The following is a 19,258-nucleotide window of genomic DNA, read 5'->3' on the forward strand; positions in this document are numbered from 1 at the left end:
CACGGGCTGCGGGTCACGGCCGGGTCTTAGAACTTGGTTCCACGCAGGACTCTACTCAACAGAGTCTAGAGAAGATAAGCTTGAATACATGGGCGTACAGACATATTGAAAAGACTTTCCCTTGCTTTCTCGTGTACATGGAGGAATGTTCATCTAGTGCTGGACCTACTTACGAGGAATGGAGGGCAGACACCAAAGGCTACTGGGGTTTTAGGGGTGAAGATTATGAGTAGTTCAGGGTTCACAGAAACCAACACCATAACCAGGACATTGATATACCACAGCCCAAACCCAACATTCAGACTATGAAAGGACTATGTATGAAGCATGGGTGGTGGCATGTGTCTATAGTTAACAATGCAGTGTATGAAGCTGCAACTCTAGGTCCTTTCTCATCTGGTGCAAAAGAACATGTAAGACGAAGACAAAAGCAGCACAGGACATGACCAGACCTAATGGACCACATTCATTCTCATGAGAAAACATCTCCTGATTCAATTCGAAATTTCCCTATAGAGTTTTCATGAGATAGCTTTATGGGATAATCAAGATGTTGCTCAGGCTTGAGAAAGGGTCCTGTGAGGCCCAAAACGTTGCCACATGTCTGCTCAAATGAATTGAATATTATACAATTTGCAATGTGCTACAGTATATTGGACTTTTGCAATTGATTCTCTGACCCGTGGCAGGTTGGATCAAATACTGTTTAAAGCACCTGATCCGAAAGGATTCATCGCATGAGGTAGAGCACTCCATCTTTGTGTGTATTTATGAAGCAAGCTCCGGGACAGTGCCTGGAAATCCCTTTGGACGCCCCATAACTTTCACATTCAGACGTACAACCCCCCCCCCCCAGGTGCAAAAAAATTGCAGGCACTAAGTACAGGGCTGGGAAATTGATAAATGATGCCCATAGCATCTTTCAACTTTTGAGTTTATGATGGTATCATACAAGTGCAATTCAGTTCTCTCTTCTCACACGGACAGCTTGTCTCTCAGCTTTTGTTTTGCTTCGTGCAAATGATACTCCCATTAATAGCAGAATTAACATATCTGTGTCCAGGAATCATTACTCACTTCCTTGTGGATTTACATACGTATTACATTATTTCAATAGGAATGCTTATTTTTGGCCGTGAAAAAACACCACTTCATGGAAACCCTGGGAAATGTTGAATTATTCTGCTGGTTCCTGGCAGAAGCCAAGAGGCCGGGGTTATCAGAACGTACGCAAGAATGTGCACAATGTGAACAAATGAACAGCTTCCAAAGAACTGGAAAACAGAATGGGACGTGCCGGCACTTGCATCAATTGCCTCGGGCCTACAGTTATCCGGTGGTCATGCTTCAAGTATGACACATGGGCTCCTTCTGGGGAGGGGCCCCGTTTACTCTCAGAGATGTCCAATCGCTGCTGGTCCAGCTGCTGCAGATAAATAAAACCATCGGGGGTTTTCCAGCAGTTCTTCTTTTAACTGGAATTTTAGCGTTCATGTCCAATGCCATACAACTCAAAAACAATAATTGAATCTCACAAGTCAGAGGAACAATTCAATATGGGTTATTTATTAAAGTCCGAATTCCAAAAACTCCACCAAATTGAGTTTTTGCTACTATGAAATCTGAATTTTTAGTGGGAAAAAAATGTTTTTAGATTTATTATATCCCGAGGATGAAAAAAGGCTGAATCTGAAAATCCAGCATCTCAGACCTGCACAGGTTGTATACAAGTCAGTGGGAGAGGTCCCTATCTTCAGTTTCGGACTGGCCCAACGGGATACCAGGAAAACTCCCGGTGGGCCCAGGTGTCAGTGGCCCCTCATGCTGCTAAACATTTGGCCTATTTCATGGTCATTCCACTTTTCTATTAGAACAAAAAGCCTAAATAGATGGAATAATAGATTATAATATGCAGGCCCGGATTTGCGGCAAGGCCGCATAAGCCCGGGCCGAGGGCGGCAAAAAAATAGGGGCGGCATGCCGCCCAGCCGCATTGTGGGGACGTGTGCGTCCCCATTCAATTACAGCAGCTGCGCCTGCGTTTTTTCGCCGGCGCGCTAGGAAGGGGAGGTGAGGTGGGCGCTAGGACCGCGCAGCCGCCTGGTCGGACCGCACAACCTAGGGGCGCCCCTCATTGAAATCCGGCGCTGATAGTATGTAAAGAGACTAGGAGAATAGAGGTTGAGTGAGGAATAGTACTGAAAGTGGGCCCCTGGTCTTAGGTTTTTGGGTGGGCCCCTGGTGTCCCAGTCCGACACTGCCTATCTTATTTGAAAGTTTATTTGGTCTGCGCTGGAATTTGCCCGGAAATCTGACTATTTTGGACTTTCCGGGCAAAAATCTGCGCTTTTCATCGAAAAAGGCCAAAAATAATCGAGGGATTCTGTGAAAAAGCTCCAAAAAAAATCGTACAATTCGATTTTTTCATGTGTGTCCCCGATTCGATTAAATCATGCTTTTTTAACAATAAATAAGTTCCAATTGGTGATTCTAATTAGGTTGGACTTTTTGTAAAATAATTCAAATAATCAGAAAAATGTGGATTTTGATAAATATAGTGTTATATAGGAAAAGGATTGTGTTACTGTGCTGGGGGCCATGAAATCTATATTCATTGGATTTATGGCTTCCTTATTCCATATATATATATATATATAGATAAATATATATTTATACAGTAGAACCCAAATTTTCCATCCCCGGATTTTCTGGTTTCCTGGAATTGATACTGTTTTGTCGAGATCCCATTCAGGCAAGTGTTGTTTTTTTTCTTTCCGGGATTTAAAGATTTTTCCTGGAATTTGCGCTGTTTTGATGGGAATCATAAAATCGGATTATACTGTATATAAATTTAAATGCTAGCCTTTTTCCCCCCCAAAAAAATATGCCTTTAGATGAGTACAGATTTGTAGTGATAGAACTCACATTTTTTTCAGTAACCCTCCCCTTCCCCCTACTGAATATAATCAATAACATTTGGACCCATGGGTGGAGCTCCTTTTATTAGAAAATGCTCGGGCCTGGGCAGTGGCATAACTTAATGTTACTGGGCCCCACAGCAAATTCCTTTTAGGGCCCCCAGCATATCCAGAGGATTTTACCAATATATATTTAAATTGTTCATTAGTGTCCTGTCCAGGACTGTTCCACATGCGCAATATAATAAATAATAATATGCCCAAATTGCCGAAGTTGCTATGCATGCCAATCGTTTGTTTAGCCATAAGGAAGCAACTCCGGCTTCCAAACCAAAATTTGATAAAGAGGCTCACATAACACAGAAACCCCTAATATACCCATCACAGTTACCTGTTTCTTAAAAAGTCTGAATAAATGCCATTTTCTATGCCGAAATCCAACTGTTTAACATTTCTTCTCTTTCTGCATCATTTGAAATCCAGGCAGGGAAGGAGGGACTAAACACTGATGTTACAAATTGTAACAACTTCTCCACAGCTTACAGACAGCATGCAGGAACTACATAACCCACAATGCATTGCACTGGGACGTTCCTTATTGAAATCACGTGTGCAGGGAATTGTGGGGTTTGGAGGATGCAGGCTGAGGATAGTTGGTTGTTGATACAAAGTAACAGTAGTCAGTCAGCTCAGCAAAGTAGTCAGAAAGATGAGCAGGGGGCTAGGCTTAGGGAACTGTCAGAAACCATTAAAAATCATGAAAAGTCTGCATATTTTTTAATTGATGTATATTGCAAAGTTGCTTGAAATTATGTTTACTTTTCAAAAAGCTCAAGTTATGTTTTTGCGGAGTTCCCCTTCAATGGTGAAAGTGGAGCTTTTCCGGAGGATACCCCAAGTCTGAGCTTGTGGAGCACTTGCGCGGGGTCCAAAAGTTGCCACATAAAAAATGTATTATATTCACTAAAATTGGTAAAATTGGTGATTTACATTGTCATTGGCTTCTAATAAACCCACCACTTTGTCCCTTTGTTTTCAGGCTTGCGTCCCACATTTCTAACAATAAAGATATTAATAATAAGATTACAGCCCAAAAACATTTCATTTTACTCAGAGGTTTAAGCTGAATCACACACACAACAATATTTAAGAGAGTGTTAAAAGGTATATGGGGTTATAAAATACAAGAACAAAAAGTAGATATTTATCCTGTTTAATCAACTTGTATTTTGTCAGGAACTCATTTTGAGATGGAAGCCACCGGAAAGGCTGTGCACTCATTTTTGGAAGAGAACGCAGTAATTGCTCTGTGTATGCCGAGGTGTGTCAAAAGAAATTCTAATTGCTTGTTTTTCCCTTTATTTGATGTGTTTATGATACAATTTCCTCAAATGATTTTTTTAAAGCTCTATTTGTTACGATCCTTATTGATTGACACAGGGCTAATGGAGACACAGACATTGAGGTGACCCGAATGGGCAGACGACGCTTATAATTTATAGCAAATAGATGGACCGATTGTGTTATAGATTGATTTCTATTTTATATTTATGCATTTCCTACCAGTAAAAGGCATTTACTATCGGGGTCGCACTGGGCTGGCGGGACACCGGGCAAAAACCCGGCGGGCCCAGACCCACTGTTCTTCCTGAACCCCGGCCGGACGCTACTTTACTAAAATGCAAAGTTGCATCTCAACAGCCGAACGCTGACAAAATTTCACTAGCGTTAATACTTCAGCCAGTGGCGGGCCAAGCCAACCAGGTGCCCTAGGCGACCCGGGTGGCCACCGCGCTCCCCTCCACGCTCTCCTCCGTGCTCCCCTCCGCGATCGCTCGCGCGGACATGCGCGCTCCTGAAAACATTGTGTGCACACATGAGCACAAAGCCGGAGGGGAGAGTGTTACAGCGCTGGAGGCAGGGAGGCAGAGCAAAGCGACCCAGGGGAGTGGTGAGAGGCGGGGAAAGTGACTGAGGGGAGGGGTGGGAGGCGGGGAAAGTGACTGGGGAGATGGGGTAAAGCGCTTGAGGGGAGGGAGGCGGGGAGGAGTGGGAGGAGCAGCGAACATGGACTAAGGGTAGGCAAAAGTCAGGTACCTGTCCAGCGCCCCCCTTTCTTTGCGCCCTAGGTAGGTGCCTCTTCTGCCTACCCCTAGTTCCGGCCCTGACTTCAGCGTAAGCATTCATCTGTCGCTAGCGTTCAATTCACCCTTCATTAGTACTCTTATGCTTAGGTCAATCTGAAGAGGGTGGGTGTATATAGGTAGTACAAGAAAATACTTCAGCAGCACTCCGATTATGGTGAAAAAATTGGAACTTTATTCGTGCCTCAAGCTAAGCGACGTTTCGAGCCCTTGCAGCCCTTTATCAAGCTTACGTAAGCTTGATAAAGGGCTGGAAGGGCTCGAAACGTCGCTTAGCTTGAGGCACGAATAAAGTTCCAATTTTTTCACCATAATCGGAGTGCTGCTGAAGTATTTTCTTGTACGTGAACCAGACCTGGGCAGACAGGGTCACAGACGGCACCCGACGCTGCAAAGAGCGGTGAGAGAGTGTGTGTGTAGCACTACTTTGTGTTTTTTGTATATAGGTAGTATATACGTCTTTATTAGAGATGGTGCAAATGCTTGAAGTGGCCACTTATTATTACACGTGTCCAAGGAAGCAAAATAAAGACAAAAGATCCTCTAATGCCCTAGAAAAGAGCCCACCCTAAAACAAATGTGGCATGCCCCTAAAATTGGATAAAAAAATATGAAAAAAACACCAGCGTTGTTTAGAACTTTTATGACTTTTCGGCATACAGGATATGATGTCACTGACATAAGATTAAGGAGGATGTAGCTTCATCTAATCAGTTCTTCAGGTCTAAGGAGGTGAAGGAAACTCTGGCGAAAGAGAATTTGCAGAGTAACGATCGTTAGTCTGGGTGAAAATTCGTCTGGCAATAGGGCGCGAAACTGCGCTAAAGACGGTCTCTTTCTCTAGCAAATTGTATCTCTAATTCAGAATATATTTAATATGTATTTCCAAGACTGCTTGGCCTTACCCAACATTATACATTGATTTCTGCCATAAAACATAGACTCCCAGGATCCTCGCCTTTCAAGCTGTAGTTACACCCCTGGATACGTATATTGAAAACCCTCCAGAGATTTAAGGGAGCACTGAGAGCTTGGGCAGTGGAGGCTTTGCCCCCAAAGGCTGCAGAAGGGCCTAAATCTGGCTGACTTTCAGCACGTATGGCTATATATTGTTTATAGGAAGAGAAATAGGTAATTAATCAGTAATTATACAATAAATTCATTGTTTACACACTTTTCACTGTTTTATTTACCTTGGGAGGGTCGGGACGCAGGGCGCAACCAGAAAGGAAGACTGTGGGTGGTTTGAAAATGGGTGTGACCTTGGGAGATAGAAAAGATGGGGCAAATGTATTTGGATTAGACATACTATAGGTTGGGTGGCAGCTTTAATATATGCTTAGACCAACAGATGTATAAATACACCCCTGGGAACCAACAACATTGAGTAGGCCCATTTTAGTGACTTGCAAATACAATATAAATATATTCGTCCCATTGCAGGAACATAGGATTGGCCCCGTGCATAATGGTTCAGGTTGGTGCCCCTCCTGATATTACAGCAGCATGAATGGCATTGCTTTTATGAAGAGGGTCATTAGTCTGAACTAGTTAGAGTAACAACCAGTATCGGTACAAAAGGTGAGGAAGGCCCTATGCAAAACAGCTTACAATCAGCCCTTACAAAGTCTTGAATGGGAGCATGTGAGGGGGTAATGAGAGAAGAGTTGTGGAGCAGGTAATAAGCGTTTGGGTGAGTATCTAGAGACAAATTCAGAGATGTCGGGCGGGGCAGAGTTATTAAGGGCACAAGGCCTTCCTCACCTTTTGTACCAGTACTCTTTGTTATGTATGTAACTCTGTATGTTCTATGTATGTAATTCATGTGATTTCTTTGTATAAACACATTTACTTTTTATTCATATTTTATATCTAAACCCTCAACAACTTGCCCACCTTTCATCAAACGTTGTCTTGTTCTAGATCCCACAACTGATGGACCTGAAGCCTCTACTCTAAGACTACATACACGGCAGTGAAACTCTCTTGTGTCTCCAGCAATTACATTCTGAGTAAGTAAGATAATAAAAGTTACTAAGTACTAACCAGATCTATTAAACCTTTGCACGTATCCTGATGTTTCCTTTTCACCAGTAACTGCTACCTTAAGCTTGTGACATTATCTGAATTAGTATGACACAACATGGAGGAGAAGGGACTGATAAGTGAGAAAGGTCCCCTTGTCTTCTAACTCATAATTGCGAAGATCTGACTTTACATGATGAGCCCTACTAACTCGTTAGCCTATGGGAAGTACAGGTTCTTGCTAACTGGGGGTATTGCTGAGGTCACATTTCCAATGAAGTTGCAGATCATTTGTGGCTGATGATTAATAATTGTGTGCGGTTCTAATAACACAACTGGCTCTTCCTTACAATGTTTACATTCTCCCTCTCTGTAAGGCAACTCTACTCTCCCTCCTTGCTTATTTTATCTCCCACACCCTGTCCTCTCTCCCAGTAGAACCTCTGAGCTCTTCCGGTAATGGTACCCATATTACTTTCAGAAATGTTACCCCATGAGATTTCACCCCACCCAAAACAAGAACAGCAGGAAAATGCCAAGACGGGCAATTTGTAAGTGGGTTCTTTCCTAATTCATGAACCAGAAAAGCTAGACCAAGGGAATCCATTGGTTGACTTAAAAAATATTCCCTGTTTTATATAGGTTTTCTGGTTCATTCATGCTCCTTTAAGTATGAGTCCAGTTTTATATTGAAGATATCTGAGTGTGCAGTTAAAAAATGTCATTGCATCTACTGTACTTCCTGATCTATCATCTCACAGTAAATTGCCGTTGCATTTCTTTGTAAATGACTGGAACCCACATTCTGATTGCTAAGTGCGAAGAACACACACAAATGTTTTGTCTCAAAGTTATTAAAAGAAATACCTTTGGAATTATACAACAAGCTGTTTTAACATTGGGGTTAGCAAAGGGAAACTGTATCCTTTCATTTAATTAATTCCCATTTTGGCCCATTTGGTTAATGGGCCAAACTACAGATCGGAGCTTGAGAAGATGCTTTCTGCCACTGTCCACTGAGTTATTTACCCAATAACAATGAATCAGGTTAAGCTCATACCACGGGGCGGGCTGATACACTATAAAATGCAATTTGTTGGGAGAAAAGGCACACATTACATGAGTCACAAGCTATACACACCCAAGAATACAAATACAAATATCTCAATACAATCATAAAGAGGACATTCTGTATTTATGCCAAAATAAGAGTATAGGGACATATATAAAGGCATGTGCAAAATTTTGTTTACCCATAATGCAGTATATTTTCCTCCAAAATTTCAACCTGATGCTCCACCACATGATCTACCAATCTACCAATACAGAAGCAAACAAACCTCCCACCTTGCTGCACCCTAGGCAACCACCTCTCTCTACCCCCAGTTTTAGCCCTGACAATGTGTAGTGATGAAATTCCCTTTTGGTCTTTATATGTCATTAATTCCAAGGATTTATTATATTTCAGAACCTCTTGACATCATTCATTGTAAATAAGAAACACCCACTGATGGAATGAGTAGGACCAGTGATGGAGATGAGATTAGCTAATAAGGGGGTTCAGCATTGTAAGTAGGAATGAGACCCTCTCACCTATAGAATGTGTAGGATCTCTCATGAGTTGATGGGGCTCAGTGCCATTCCATTCATTGAGGGGCTTCAATGAAGCTGAACTAATCAGGGGTCCAGCTTTATGGGTGAAAAAGAGACCTTCTCATTTATGGAATGTGTAGGATAGGAGTGCCCATACTTTGCTAATATGAGGTCTACTTTTAGTGATGTTGTCCCATTGGTATCTACATCCATAAAAGCATTGTTGGCATTTTGTTCCATGGAAAATATTATTTAAATATTGATTTTAACAAACAACTATTTGTTATGTAAACTTAACATAATCAATATCTGAATGAAAAGCATGAAACAGGAGGGTAATTTAAACAAGCTGTTTGTTGAAATTGTCTTGAGATCTACTGATCATCAGCTAAAGGTCTTCTGGTAGATCCCGATCTACCTTTTGGACACCTTTGGTGTAGTATCACCCATGGGATTCAGAGCCATTCCACTTATTACTGAAATAAGAAACTTTCTAAATACAATCAATTAAAATTCTGAATTTTTTCTAAAATAATCAAGTTTATCTTCACTATCCCTCTCTCAGCATCTGTTTCTCTTCATTCTGTCTTCATTCAGCAGTTGGGTGTCAGACGAATGATCCAATATATCTTAAAGGGGCCCCTTTCCTAGCAGATGAATTAGAGCTCACTCAAATAACTGTTTCCAGTACAAACAAAATCTAACAAAATAACCACCTTTTGCACAAATTCTGCATGTAGAGAGACATGATGTCTGGTGATTTTAATAGAGTGAGCTCTAATACATCTTCTAGGTAAAAGGAGCCCCCCTATAAGATATATTGGATCATTCATCTGACACCCAACTGCTGCATGAAGACAGAATGAAGAGAAACAGATGCTGAGAGAGGAATAGTGAATATAAACTTGATTATTTCAGAAATGCTACAGAATTTTTAATAGATTGTATTTAGAAAGTTTCAGTATGCTGAAGCTTATATTAAATTTTCATTTTTGCGATAGTGTAGGATCAGGGATGAAGTCAAACAAAAAAAAAGTTCAAATAAATCTTTTTGAGTAACTAGTGTCCGGGTCTCCAAACTCGAGGACGGATAACTAAGCATTAATCAATATGATTACATTGATGAACATGAACATTGATAGCTGATTATTCACTATGATTACATTGATGAACATGAACATTGATAGCTGATTAATCAATATGATTACATTGATGAACATGAACATTGATAGCTGATTAATCAATGTGATTACATTGATGAACATGAACATTGATAGCTGATTAATCAATATGATTACATTGATGAACATGAACATTGATAGCTGATTATTCACTATGATTACATTGATGAACATGAACATTGATAGCTGATTATTCACTATGATTACATTGATGAACATGAACATTGATAGCTGATTAATCAATATGATTACATTGATGAACATAAACATTGATAGCTGAATAATCAATTTGATTACATTGATGAACATGAACATTGATAGCTGATTAATCACTATGATTACATTGATGAACATGAACATTGATAGCTGATTAATCAATATAATTACATTGATGAACGTGAACATTGATAGCTGATTAATCAATATGATTACATTGATGAACATGAACATTGATAGCTGAATAATCAATTTGATTACATTGATGAACATGAACATTGATAGCTGATTAATCAATATAATTACATTGATGAACGTGAACATTGATAGCTGATTAATCAATATGATTACATTGATGAACATGAACATTGATAGCTGAATAATCAATTTGATTACATTGATGAACATGAACATTGATAGCTGATTAATCACTATGATTACATTGATGAACATGAACATTGATAGCTGATTAATCAATATAATTACATTGATGAACGTGAACATTGATAGCTGATAAATCAATATGATTACATTGATGAACATGAACATTGATAGCTGATGTTTAGGTCTAGATGACACGTGGGAGGGAAATGGTTTAGAAATCACGCCTGTAACATCACTGTGGCGAGGGCTGTCTATGGGATGGTCCCATGTAGTAAGAAAGAAGTTATTGTAATAACGCGGTCGTGGTGGCAGAGTTATTATTTACCAATTAGTGACACTAATAGATTAAAGACCTTGCTCTCCACATTGTGTACAGATGACAGTCGTGGGTAATTATGTGCAGGTCCCTGCAGGCACTGCCCTGCATCCAGTGGGATCCGGTGTGTAAGGAAGGGAGGATTTCAACCAGAACTGGATGAACCAGCCAGCAACGCCCAAATCCTGCACCACATTACACTGAGCCCACACCCAGAGGGGAAGCAGTAGATCTTGCACACAAAAAAAGCTTCATCAAATGCCAAAATGTGGGCTTACATTCAGTCATGCTGGAGGGAATTCAGGGACCTCACCCCAGATTTGGGCAGTACCCCACTCAATAAAAATAGATGCAGCAATGTATTTCCCATGCACTGCGATACAACTCCAGCTCAATGAGGCCCTTAGTATTTCATAAACCTGTCCATCCTGTAATACTTTCTTCTTCTGAATTAATGATTTCTTAATGTTTGTTTCACAGCTTAAAGAGACACAAAGTCTTTATGTTATGATGCAAGAGACTCAAAGAGTATTTCCTAAGATACTATATTGATGACTGCTGTTTTTGGGTTTGAAATTGTCAACAGGGTTTCATGGTTTATAAAAATCGGAGCTGTTCGACTTATGGACTTCATCTGCTGGCCTCCTCCTGCCACCCCTGATAGCTTTCTGCTTTGGGTTGGTAGTTGAATATCAACAAGAGCTAAGAGGCTGCAGGTTGAACAAGACTGATATAAAGTATCTTGCCTTACTTTACTGTCCAAATTTTGCTCTTCCTACCTTCATCTGAACTTTTTGGGACCCTATCGGACCTTTTAATGCCACTTCTAACATGGTCAGATGAGGTGAATACTACCCAACTGATCTGGCTGGGGTGAATACTACCCAACTGATCTGGCTGGGGTGAATACTACCCAACTAATCTGGCTGGAGGTCAGTTAGTCAGACCTTGTAAATATTGACCTGTGTGCAGCCATATTTGATCACTCTCTGAAAACTATTCTCCTGTTTCATCAAAAATAATTATTGCACATATTAGTGTAAATGGATCAATCAATGGATTATTAATGAAATCCACCAATTTTATGTTGGAGTTAAATATGTTGATAAGCATCTGGCTTTCATTATACGGAGGTGACTTCATCTCTGCCACAGATCATCCCAGACCTAATCCTAATCTAATACTTTTTTCATCTTCTTTGTGCCAGATATGGATGTAATGATGTTTCATTCCTCTTCTTGTGATTCTTATGGAGGTTATGGTTCATCACTTTTTCATCTTGGGTTTAATATAGATGTGATTGTGCCCTTCTCATCATCTTGTGCTTGCTATGGTATCTGATGGTGCAGCCCTAATCTTCTTGTGTTTGCAATGGTATCTGATGGTGCAGCCTTTATCTTCTTGTGCTTGCTATGGTATCGGATGGTGCATCCTTCATCTTCTTGTGCTTGCAATGGTATATGATGGTGCAGCCTTCATCTTCTTGTGTTTGCTATGGTATCTGATGGTGCAGCCCTCATCTTCTTGTGCTTGCTATGGTATCTGATGGTGCAGCCCTAATCTTCTTGTGTTTGCAATGGTATCTGATGGTGCAGCCTTTATCTTCTTGTGCTTGCTATGGTATCTGATGGTGCATCCTTCATCTTCTTGTGCTTGCAATGGTATATGATGGTGCAGCCCTCATCTTCTTTTGCTTGCTATGGTATCTGATGGTGCATCCTTCATCTTCTTGTGTTTGCTATGGTATCTGATGGTGCAGCCCTCATCTTCTTTTGCTTGCTATGGTATCTGATGGTGCATCCTTCATCTTCTTGTGTTTGCTATGGTATCTGATGGTGCAGCCCTCATCTTCTTTTGCTTGCTATGGTATCTGATGGTGCATCCTTCATCTTCTTGTGTTTGCAATGGTATCTGATGGTGCAGCCTTCATCTTCTTGTGCTTGCTATGGTATCTGATGGCTCTGATGGTGCAGCCTTCATCTTCTTGTGCTTGCTATGGTATCTGATGGTGCAGCCTTCATCTTCTTGTGCTTGCTATGGTAGCTGATGGTGCAGCCTTCATCTTCTTGTGCTTGCTATGGTATCTGATGGTGCAGCCTTCATCTTCTTGTGCTTGCTATGGTATCTGATGGTGCAGCCTTCATCTTCTTGTGCTTGCTATGGTATCTGATGGCTCTGATGGTGCAGCCTTCATCTTCTTGTGTTTGCTATGGTATCTGATGGTGCAGCCTTCATCTTCTTGTGCTTGCTATGGTAGCTGATGGTGCAGCCTTCATCTTCTTGTGCTTGCTATGGTATCTGATGGTGCAGCCTTCATCTTCTTGTGCTTGCTATGGTATCTGATGGTGCAGCCTTCATCATCGTGTGCTGCCTATGGATGGGATAATCCATGGCTCATATTTCTGTATAGACAGAGCATCTTTAAGCCTCCTTGTACTTATAGATGTGATGTTGAATCTCTGATTTTCATTGCACAGGCTATGGATGTGATACTTAATTTCTTCTCTTTCTTGTATTGGCTATGGATCTCATGTCGTTTGCATTATATGTTACCCTATGCAGGTATATCTCAAAGAAACTATACATAGAAATAATTACTTGTCAATGTTGATTTCATGTTTTGTTTTATTATAGAACCACATGATGTTTGTCTACTGGTAAATGACAAGGTTAATTTATCTTTCCCAAGCCAGGCACCCATTCCAAACGATGAGCAGTCTAGTTCTGGTCTATTGTTGGTAGAATAATGAAAGCAAACATCCGATTAGTTAACATTTGTCAGTGGACTGGAACATATTTTGCTCATGTAACTTCTACCGTCATCAGGTTACGTAGCTGAAAACAGAAATTTGGGACACAGCTTGTTCCTTACTTAAGTGAAAGTACATTCTTATGATAGGACTCTCCCAGGACTGGTGGTTAATTGCAATGATTGCTTCAAGTGAATGACGCCAGATTGAAAGCCTATTGGGACGAACATGACCTAGAAATATGGTCAAATATGTAAAGCTATTGAAAAAAAACTCATCCAAATTATTAAGCATCGCCGATTAATTACAGACACAAAACAATTTAGTTCATGGCAAATTTAGAATTGGCTCATCTAATGGAACATATTTGCTACAGGTTTATAAGATTAATTGCCTTGTCTGACAACATTAGCTGCTGTTGGAACTGAATTATTAGCAGCTGATCACTTTATAGAACCATACACCCTAACCAGGTTAGGGTCCATTTTTTTTAAGTATGCACCTATATTTAAAACCCATAATAACCCACACAGTTAACAAATCTCCATCATTATGTGATGTAACTGAAATAAGAGAGCGTTGTGGTGTGGCAGTGCTGATAGGTCTACTCTTCGTCTCCTCCCAGAGTGAATAATGTCCCGCTCTACAGTTAGTAATTATATCATGACCACAGTAAATTATATAATGTTGGTCATTTTAGTCAAAGCCCATATACGTCTACCAATGCGTCACACGTGGTTATTTATTCGTGGGAAAATTAAGCAACAGCCCAGAACCACACACTTTCCAAGTTGAACATTCATTTTTGAAATGTCTATACTGGGCAAACATACCCACTAAGTTTCCTAGAATGCAGAGTAGGTTGTCATAGTCATATGTCTACCAATATCCATAAACCCCATAGTTTGGGAAGGTCCCCAGAAGAGAGCTACAGTATACTGAGAGTCACATGGGCACGAGTTTAGCAGACAAACCTTACATGTTATGGTGGGCACTCTGCATGGATGAGTAGGGTCTCTGGTGGGGTATGTTTTGGGTACCATTCCAACCTGGATCCAACAGGGCAGGACAGACTGCCCATTTACTGTATTTCTAAGAACATTAACTCAAGATACAAGTGGTGCCCATAACCATGAAAACACATTATCTTCACACCAGCCAATCTAGCTTGATATTAATAAAGAGATGCTATCCAAGCTATAATTTAGTGAGCCTTATTACTGAGCAAGTTGTTTTTATGGTTTATGGATTAAAACAGGTTGACTGAAAAGCTAGCGCCTCTTGCGTAGGCATTTCTCACATGGCTTGACTCTGAGTCTACAGGCCCATGCATGAATCAAAGGATACTCCACTTTTCTAGGACACCACTGGTCTATCAAAAATACCTAAAAATTCAAGTTAAGGCCTGAAATATGTCCTAATTGCCTTGCCATCTGCTAACCTGTCCATCCAGAACCCTGACTGCAACTGGCAGCATCCCTAACTACCAAGCCTAATAAACCTATGGCAATTAAACAATTCGAAGTGTCTGGATGGCCCTCTAACCTTGTTAAGTACAACTCAAAGCAACTGCAAATCAGTGGCAGGTTTGTGGGGGTTTAAAATCGTCATTGATCAGGCCCTGATTCAGTGGTGGCCTGATTCAGGTCAAAATTGTACAATCTGAGGACAAAGAGAGAGACACTTTTTATAGGGGCATAGTCTTTATACCAGGGATTCGTAACCTATTGGTCAGGATCCAAAAAAGATCCCTATACTATTAAGGAAGGATCCCCAAGAATACAGTGGAATACAGTGAAATTTCAATCCTACTATTATGTTTTTTAATTACAAATATGAGAACTATTACCTGGAAATCCATTATCCAGAATACAGAAATACGATCTGATGTAATATTAATGTACATGTAACACAACTTGCACCATAACACAGGTCAGTACTTTCAAGCTGGCTCCACAAATCACTTGTCTATTTCAAAACACGGGCTGAAATAACAGGCGCTCTCTCTCCTCGCCCTACTGGCTCCTTGGGTGTGGAACATACCTACTCATTCATGTTCCAGGACTGTGCATGCTCCCAACACCCAGGCTAATGGTGACAAGAATGGTGTTATTCTTAAATGGGCATGGAATGTAGGTTTGCTCTGTGTACAATGAGATATGCTCTTTGTCTTATCTTCCATTGCATAAGACATTTCCAAGAGTATAAAAACCCATGGCCTGTGGTACAGTAGTCTAGTGGTTCCCAAATTGGTGGCTGACCTCCTGTGTAGCTCCTGGAGCAGAAAGTGAAAATTTTAATTCATTAGGTCAGACAATAAGCCAGTGTTTTGGGCTTGCTCTGATCCGTTTCCCCTTCCCAGGGGTTGTCTATGTAAACCCTGGCAACGGTTTCCGAACTGCTTTGCACCCAATTCACATTATACAAGGTGGTTGAAGCACATACAATCTCTACTACTTTAGCTCCTGGAGCAAAGGCGGGTGGTGCTCAGCCTAAACGCCATATGCAATAGGATTTGGAGATTTATACCTATTAACTGTACTGATACACCTTAAAGAGCAGCATGAAGGCCAGTTAAGGTGAGAACTGTGGTGATAATGTATCTAGATATTTTAGATATTTTTGGAATGATGGGTGAATAACTGATACTACAATATTTTACTCATGACCTAAATGGGGACTTCACCAAACGTTGGACCTCCAAGGGGCCTTGAACCAAATGTCATACTGGGAAATACTATATCTAGTGGCTCATGATGTGTTTAGACGCTAAGAATAGGATTTACTTAGTTAACTACGGTTTTTATTCGCATAAGGAACTTTTCCACTGTTTTGCAGGACTTTCTGGTGTTTTGGAAGGTCCGTCAGAAATGGTGGAAATCTGCTAGTTGAAAAAGTCCTCTAAAGCTTAAATATGTAGGATCAGGGCTCCCTTGTTCCTCTAGTTGTTTGGTGTATACAGTGAGGTTCTCATGGTCCATCAGAAATGGTGGAAATCTGCTAGTTGAAAAAGTCACCTAAAGCTTAAATATGTCGGATCAGGGCTCCCTTGTTCCTCTAGTTGTTTGGTGTATAAAGTGAGGTTCTCATGGTCCATCAGAAATGGTGGAAATCTGCTAGTTGAAAAAGTCATCTAAAGCTTAAATATGTAGGATCAGGGCTCCCTTGTTCCTCTAGTTGTTTGGTGTATACAGTGAGGTTCTCATGGTCCATCAGAAATGGTGGAAATCTGCTAGTTGAAAAAGTCATCTAAAGCTTAAATATGTAGGATCAGGGCTCCCTTGTTCCTCTAGTTGTTTGGTGTATACAGTGAGGTTCTCATGGTCCATCAGAAATGGTGGAAATCTGCTAGTTGAAAAAGTCATCTAAAGCTTAAATATGTAGGATCAGGGCTCCCTTGTTCCTCTAGTTGTTTGGTGTATACAGTGAGGTTCTCATGGTCCATCAGAAATGGTGGAAATCTGCTAGTTGAAAAAGTCATCTAAAGCTTAAATATGTAGGATCAGGGCTCCCTTGTTCCTCTAGTTGTTTGGTGTATACAGTGAGGTTCTCATGGGAAAGTGAGGGTTTATATATTGCCTAATAAAAAGTCAGTAGTCACCTCTGGGTTGAATGAAGATACGTAGTGATCCATCCTCTGCTCTGGACAGATATTTTTTATTAGCAAATAAACAAGAACTGGTTTGGGGCAGTTTGTATGCGGGCACTGTAATCTGTATGCAGTTTGTGGATTGGAAATGTGCAGTGAGAAGGTTTTGTGGTCTGCAGCAGTTTTCTCGGCTAGAATGTTCTTGTGGCCGGACAGGTTTCCTGTGGCCTCAGCCAAGCTCTGTTGTTTGTACGGCCAACTTAAAGCATTAGATGCACACGTTTAGTAGTTATTCGAAATATTTGATATTAGTAGTTGAGCATTTGGGTATCCCGAAACCTGTTATGCAGAAAGCTCAGACTTTTGGGAAGGCTGCCTCCCATAGACTCCATTTTAATAAAATAATTCCTAATTATTAAAAATGATTTATTTTTCCTTTCTAATAATAAAACAGCTCATTGGACTTGATCCCAACTAAGATATAATTAATCCTTATTGGAAGTTAAACAATTTTTAATGTTTAAATGATTAGGTTTCTGGATAAAAGATACCATACCTGCATAGTACCTTGAGTGTTTTCTACGTTAAAATAGAGCTATAGACAAATGATCCGAGCACTTGTTCATTCCAAACGCAGATGCCCCATCAAATATGCCCCAAATATCTGCTCAGAGCCTTGGGTTGTTTTTGGCCGTCTCCATGAGACACATGTTCTGTGCAACAATAATGAATGGAAGGCAGGGCTGAAAGGTGAGGCACAATCATGGACTGTGGGAGTAGGTGGGAGAACTGGGTCCGCCTGTCCCATCATGCCTTGCAGGAGTTCTTGTAGATAGGGAAGAATGGCTTGTTGAAGCTTTTATGTTGCACCAGTCAGAAGAAAGACAACAGAAAGCACCTACTAACTGTATTCACTTGGGACCAGGGCTTACATTCACTTTATTAACCTGTTTAGTATTACATTTTGGCACAATTTACTCTTCACTGGGAGCTTTGATTATTTTCTACGATTATCTGACCATGTGGGGGGACTGCTGTAGGAGATGTGATAGACATAATAGCTTAGCCATAGACTTTTATGAAACTGCATTGTGAAGAATTGTTCTGGGACAGCTAAAGTCAAACATTTCACACACCTCCCAACTCTAATCAGGTAGAACAGTCCTGGGGGGATCTGTTGTGTCTGGTCCTAGCCGGGTGGTGAAGTTGTGACTTAATAGTTCCAGCTTTTCAATAGGAAAAGAAATGCTCTGGAAGACTTGCAGAAGAAAGGCTGTGCAAGAGGACTTAATCTGGCCATACATACAGAGATCCACTCGCCAAATGCGTGGATCTCTCCCTAATATGCCCGGCTGATACGATTATGGGCCCTAGGGACCAATGATCAGATCACAATGACCCGATGGGATTTTTAAACCTGCCTGATCAACATCTGGCCGACTTTAGGATAGATATCGAACGCTCGAAGGCTTAATCTGTTGGCAGCTTATATCTGACCGTGTATGGGGACCTTAAGAAGACCAACTCGGGGCTCTGATTTTAATATATGTATAGGGCTACTGGTCATTAGAAGAATCACAGCAGCCCTAGACCGTGAAATCTTTTTCCCCATTTCTCTGAATTGTTATTCCCATTTACCAAGTGCAGGGCCGGGTGCAAAGTGCAAAAAAAAATGGCCCCAATAAGCCGTGCTTTTTGCATGTTGCTCCCTTCCCTACACTTTGAAGAATTTCTTCAGGTCTCTGCGCTATAAAGATCTGCATTTGCCTCATAGATGCAGCGCTCCCTGTATTCAGCAACTCTGTATTCATGAGTGGCAGTTGGGGAAGGCACCAGCGGGAACCAGTCACAATGGAACCATATACTTGCTGCCTGCCCTATGTCAAATGGTACAGACAGGGCTGTCTTGTGACCCCCTTCAGAGTTTTCTGCACCTACTGCCAGATTTCCAAGCCATACCCCCGGATGCAAGTGCTTTTTGAGGAACACTAAGGACTGTTTAATAGTGACTGGAGTGGGTTTTGCCAAGCCATTGGTGAGTTGGCACACACACACTTGATGCTACATGGAAATGTCTGTTCTGTTTCATGCGTAGGATTAAAAATAAGAATACACATTAAAAGAACAGGAAACCAACACATG

Source organism: Xenopus laevis, chromosome 9_10L (genome assembly GCF_017654675.1).
Source record: "Xenopus laevis strain J_2021 chromosome 9_10L, Xenopus_laevis_v10.1, whole genome shotgun sequence".
NCBI classification, from domain to species: domain Eukaryota; kingdom Metazoa; phylum Chordata; class Amphibia; order Anura; family Pipidae; genus Xenopus; species Xenopus laevis.